This window comes from Oncorhynchus mykiss, chromosome 1 (genome assembly GCF_057628025.1).
Source record: "Oncorhynchus mykiss isolate SJ-2025 chromosome 1, ASM5762802v1, whole genome shotgun sequence".
In the NCBI taxonomy this organism is placed as follows: domain Eukaryota; kingdom Metazoa; phylum Chordata; class Actinopteri; order Salmoniformes; family Salmonidae; genus Oncorhynchus; species Oncorhynchus mykiss.
In genome coordinates, this window is record NC_143022.1 from 15,502,069 (window position 1) to 15,508,360 (window position 6,292).

Consider the following 6,292-nt stretch of genomic DNA (forward strand, 5'->3'; position numbering starts at 1 on the left):
GCTCAGTCCAGGAGACCTGGAGAGTTGCCCCAGAGCCTGGCTGTCTTCCCCTGGAGGCCCCCAGGTCTGAGGGCAGAGGGCTAGGTGGTGGAGTGGAGGGTGGTGGGTGCTGGACCAGGCCAGGGTGGGAGGACCAGAGCCAGGGAGGGAGGACCAGAGCCAGGGAGGGAGGACCAGAGCCAGGGAGGGAGGACCAGAGCCAGGGAGGGAGGACCAGAGCCAGGGAGGGAGGACCAGAGCCAGGGTGGGAGGACCAGAGCCAGGGTCTATTGAGAGCCAGTACCAGCCCGTCCTGAAATCTGATCCTTAAGATCCTCTCTCACCAGACAGGTTTCGGTTTACCCCATTTAAACAGTGCCAGAATGCCAAATGTTATATGAGGCATTGATACCATACCGGTGTTACAGTGGGCAGGGCGGTGCGGCAGAGACCTGTGCTTGACATGGAGCATCATGTGTCCATTCCAGAAAGATACACCAGGGACTCGGGTTGCAGTGACGTTCGAGAGCAACGCTGCTCTACATCTCATAGTCACATTAAATGAAAAGGAATAACATTGTCTGAAATGTGCTCGTTTGGAGAAAACAATTGTCCAATAAAATAAAGTCAGTCTCTACATTAAAAGGTGCAAGTTAAAGTAATTGTAGATTAGCATAAGATGTAGTTATATTAAAAACACTCATGTAGTGCAGTCAGTACAGTACATTTATCACAGAGAATAGTTGACCCATTAGACATGTGCTGTACTGTATGTAGAGTAAAACCATCGGGGCTATTCGTTGGTATGCTGTGTAGATACAGCTGTTTTTATGAGTGCTGGAACTGAGCCACGAGAGGCTGTATTCAAAAATGGTGCGAGCCCCTGCTTGCCCTCCAGCGCTCTGAAGCTCTACAGTTAACACCCCATCCATGTCCATTTCATGTTTGAAATTGCTACCCTAATTTAAATAAATGGGGTTAACCAGGAAAACATTTAAACAGTTTTAAAAAGTTGGAAAACATTTTTAAAAGTTTTGCAACGGAAATGAAAATGTAAGGTTTGAAACAACAGGACTGAAACAAAAGTCCCTCTTTCTTTCAGTCTGTTTTCTTCAGTTTGGTCCCTACAGAACACAATCCTGTTATATTGTCGGGGTTGGTATTGTGCATTCGAGTCATTCTTCATCACCTTTGAATAGCACCACTTGCTCAGTGGGGACTCCAATATGGCCGGGGGTAGCTAACTGCTGTGACAATAGCCTGTGCAGGTGCTTTCCCGACCTCCTCTGCGACGACAGCACTGATCACCAGAGATGAATAGTTATTAATGAAGCTGGGGACTTCCACTGTGTCACTTGAGGACACAGTCATTAGTAAGTGCCTTTAATTACGCCCATTAGCCCACGCTTGTCCTCCCTTAACAGTCCATTTCATATCCACACCTCTCCTTCTGTGACAACACCTTTAAATAAGTTCAGTACTTTCAAAACTAGTTAGGAACGTCAAATAACAGAGTTGAGAAGATATAAGAACAACTCATGATTGTTCTCTTGAATCCAGACCATGTAATGTGATGTTGCAGTGCTATAAAGACATAAATGAGGACTGGCTTTAACAAAGGAGGAAGTCTTTTTGTTCTCGGTGCCCCCCTGTTGCTGAGAGGGTGTGTGTGTGCGTCATTAGACTGACAGATGCTGGGTAATAAGTGTTTAAACAAGATAATTAACGAGCGCTGTCAAGTGGATCTGCAGTAGGTAGCTCTATTAATCCCGGCTTTAGACTGGTGCTGTCACTCCGGTTCTGCCGTAGGGTTCTGCCACAGGGTTCTGCCGCAGAATTCTGCCATAGGGTTCTGCCATAGGGTTCTGCTATAGGGTTCTGCCACAGGGTTCTGCCACAGGGTTCTGTCACAGAGTTCTGCCATAGGGTTCTGCCATATGGTTTTACTGGGTTTGGCTCCCACATTAGCATGGATCAGCACTCAGCAGCACCATCACACTCCTTGCATGTGTCCCAAAGGGCACCCTATACCCTACATAGTGCAGTACTTGGGGCGGCAGGGTAGCCTAGTGGTTAGAGCATTGGACTAGTAACCGAAAGATCAAACCCCCAAGTTGACAAGGTACAAAATCTGTCGTTCTGCCCCTGAACAGGCAGTTAACCCACTGTTCCTAGGCTGTCATTGAAAATAAGAATTTGTTAGGGCCTCCCGGGCGCAGTGGTTAAGGGCGCTGTACTGCAGCGCCAGCTGTGCCATCAGAGTCCCTGGGTTCGCGCCCAGGCTCTGTCGTAACCGGCCGCGACCGGGAGGTCTGTGGGGCGATGCACAATTGGCCTAGCGTCGTCCGGGTTAGGGAGGGATTGGTCGTTAGGGATCTCCTTGTCTCATCGCGCACCAGCGACTCCCGTCGCGGGCCGGGCGCAGTGGCGCTAGCCAAGGTTGCCAGGTGCATGGTGTAGCCTCTGACACATTGGTGCGGCTGGCTTCCGGGTTGGATGCGCGCTGTGTTAAGAAGCAGTACGGCTGGTTGGGTTGTGTATCGGAGGACGCATGACATTCAACCTTCTTCTCTCCCGAGCCCGTACGGGAGTTGTAGCAATGAGACAAGATAGTAGCTACTACAACAATTGGATACCACGAAATTGGGGAGAAAAAAGGGTTAAATTAAAAAAAATAATAATTTTAAAAAAAGAAAATAAGAATTTGTTCTTAACTGACTTGCCTGGTAAAATAAATAAAATACTTTTGACCAGAGCCCTATGGGCCCAGTTCAAAAGTAGTGCACTATATAGGCCATTTGGGATGTAGCCTGGGATACATTACTGCATTAGAAGGGTCAGGCATTTTGCCGCCCTAGCCGGTTACAGTACATTGGTTGCACGTCATATTGCATAGTCCAAATTAGAGAAAGTAGATACAGGTATCTGCCAAAATAAATGAAACACCAACATGAAGTGTCTTGATGGCGTTGGGCCACCACGAGGCAGAACAGCTTCAATGCGCCTTGGCAGAGATTCTACAAGTGTCTGGAACTCTATTGGAGGGATGCGATACCATTCTTCCACGAGAAACTCCCTAATTTGGTGTTTTGTTGATGGTGGTGAAAAACGCTGTCTTAGGCGTCGCTCCAGAATCTCCCCTAAGTGTTCAATTGGGTTGAGTTCTGGTAACTGAGACACAGTTACAAATATACTTTGTATCCCTCATTAAGTGTTTCCTTTACAGGCAGTTGTACATCATATCAATAATACTTAAAAATAATGTGATGTCGAGATGGATGAAATCATTTTCAGAGCCAGGCTGACTTAAGGTGTCCACATGCTTCCCAGCCGAAACAGTTCGGATGAGCTTGTGCACATATTATTGAAACATTATGTGACTTTTTTGTTAGTTTTGGACTTTAGTAATGTTTTTTGGGGCTGTTCAGGAACACTACATTTTTTCTCAAGGCCAGCCGAAGTCTGGAGCCGAAGTCTACGCCCCTTCATCCGTGATTGGTCAATTGTAAGGATTCTTAAATAAAGTCTTTGTCATTCAACGAGAGACGACTCGTTTCCATGCACATTTAGTCATTGAGAAATACTGTTCCAAACATCTTAGTTAGATGTAAAATTGCACGACTAAGATCTCCTCTGCAAAAACGTCACAATTAATGACAGATTTCTTTAATTATCTTAGATAAACTGTGACTATTTTAAGGAAGAGTATACTGGCTACGGCGTCACAAAATGGACAAACTTTACTATTGCCTCTTTTTTTCTCATTTTTCAAGTGAAGGTCTTTTAAGGGAGTATGCGAGCACAATCGTTCGGTTCACCTGGCCGACAGCCGAATTGAAGCGCGCTGACGCCTTTACAGAGTTGGTGGGTATTTTACAATTGACTTTAGTAAGGTTGTAGCTGCACTTGTGTTCTTGTGTCTCACTTCCAGCCACTAAGCCCTGAATGGAAGCAGAGGTCTGAGTTCTCCTTATTTGGTAGAAAGTGTCTGTCTGGGCATATTGCTTCTGTGTGCACATAAACACACATCCAAGACTCCTGCACTCAGTGAGAAACTGTGGCACTGGACAGAGGAGAGAATTTAAGTTCAGATATGCTCAGCAAGGTTTTTTTTCCAGAATAGATTTCAATTCTGGAAGAGACTGACTCAGGTTGTAGCTAACATTAACATTAAAATGAACTGAAAAGTGGAGTGCCTGTCAAAAAATGGATACAATTTTTTTTCCGTTTTTGGATTTTGTCGCAGAAACGATCAGAGATGGATGGCATGAGAGTTAGTGATGCAGAAGTATCTAAGCTGGTACAATGAAGATGTGTGGGCCCCAATGTTGTGTCCTTGACCCTTCCCTGCTGGGCTAGACTTGGACCACAAAACCTGCATTTAGTCATGCTTCCATAGGGGCTTCATTTGATTGACAGATCCACATTGGACACCAGCTCTAAACAGGACCCACCCCTAACGGAGCCCGAGCCAAAATTCTATCATTCCATAATTGTCTTTGACACACACACTGTGTGTGTAATATTGGTTGAGGTATACCTCACGTCCTGAAATTGATTCTGAGACAGCAATATGAGCATGAATTATTACAGGAATAATAATGATTAGCGTTAATTTTCCTTCCTCCCGGCAATTCATAGATCAATGCTCTCATTTAGACAGATGATTCTCTCACTTGTCTCTTCTAATTTAAAAAGGACACAAGAATCCAAGAATTAGGGTAGGCATTTTTTCTTCCATTCTATAGAACCAATGGGTAAATTAGGCTTAGTACAATACTTATATAAACCTTAAAGGGTCAATCTGCAGTTGCTACATCCATTTTTTGACTTATAAATTCATTATATGTACCGCATCTGTTGGTCACAAAAATAGTTGATCAGGCTGTTGCTTGTGGCCTGTGGAATGTGGTCCCACTCCACTTCAATTCCTGTGCAAAGTTTCTGAATATTGGCGGGAACTGGAACACTCTGTCGTACACGTCGATCCAGAGCATCCCAAACATGCTTAATGGGTGAAATGTCTGAGGATGCAGACATGTTCAGCTTCCAGGAATTGTGTACAGATCCTTGCGACATGGGACTGTGCATTATCATGCTGAAACATAAGGGGATGGTGGCGGATGAATTGCACGACAATGGGCCTCAGTATCTTGTCATGGTATCTCTGTGCATTCAAATTGCCATCGATAAAATGCAATTGTGTTCTTTGTCCGTAGCTTGTGTCTACCCATACCATAACCCTACCACCACCATGAGACACTCTGTTCACAATGTTGACATCAGCAAACTGCTCGTCCACACAATGCTATACACGCTGTCTGCCATCTGCCCGGTACAGTTGCAACCGTGATTCATCCATGAAGAGCACACTTCTCCAGCATGCCAGTGGCCTTTGAAGGTGAGACTTTGCACACTGAATCAGTTACGATGTCGAACTGCATTCAGGTCAAGACCCTAGTGAGGACAACAAGCACGCAGATGAGCTTCCTTGAGATGGTTTCTGACAATTTGTGCAGAAATTCTTTGGTTGTGAAAACCCAGTTTTATCAGATATCCGGATGGCTGGTCTCAGACAATCCCGCAGGTCAAGAAGCCAGTTGTGGAGGTCCTGGGCTGGTTTGGTTTCACATGGTTTGGGGTTGTGAGGCCGGCTGGATGTGCTACCTAATTCTCTAAAACGACGATGGAGGCGGCTTATGGTTAAGAAATTAACATTAGATTTACTGTAGAATGAGAAATGACACTAACAGGGATGTAAGCAAATGTGTGCAGAAAACTTGAGTGAAATAAGCATTTTGTGTGAATGGAACATTTCTGAGATCTTTTATTTCAGCTCATGAGACATGGGACCAACACTTTGCATGTTGCCTTTAATATTTTTGTTCAGAATAACTTGTAAATGCCGCATGAGTTTAGTTTAACTGAGATTCCAACATTGGAGTAAAACAAGCTTATATTTTGGGGTTCTGATGGGATACAAATCAAATCAAATGTTCAAATCAAGAAAAATTGATTTGATTTGTACCCCATCAGAACCACAAAATATAAGCTTCTTTCATAAACAAAGTCAATGTAAACTAACACCATATAGCCTCAAAACATGGTTAAAACTATCATTTTGATATCATCCAGCTCTGTCTATGAATTTTAGTGGTTCCATTTCTCCAGCCCCATTCATCAGCTTTTTACCAAAACAGGGGCGGGGAATTCACTTTGTTATTGTTTCAACTGCTGATTTGCTGCTTTAATAGATATTTACTCTTAAAAGTATCTGACCCAGGTTAGTTAGAACTAAACCAACATGCCTTTA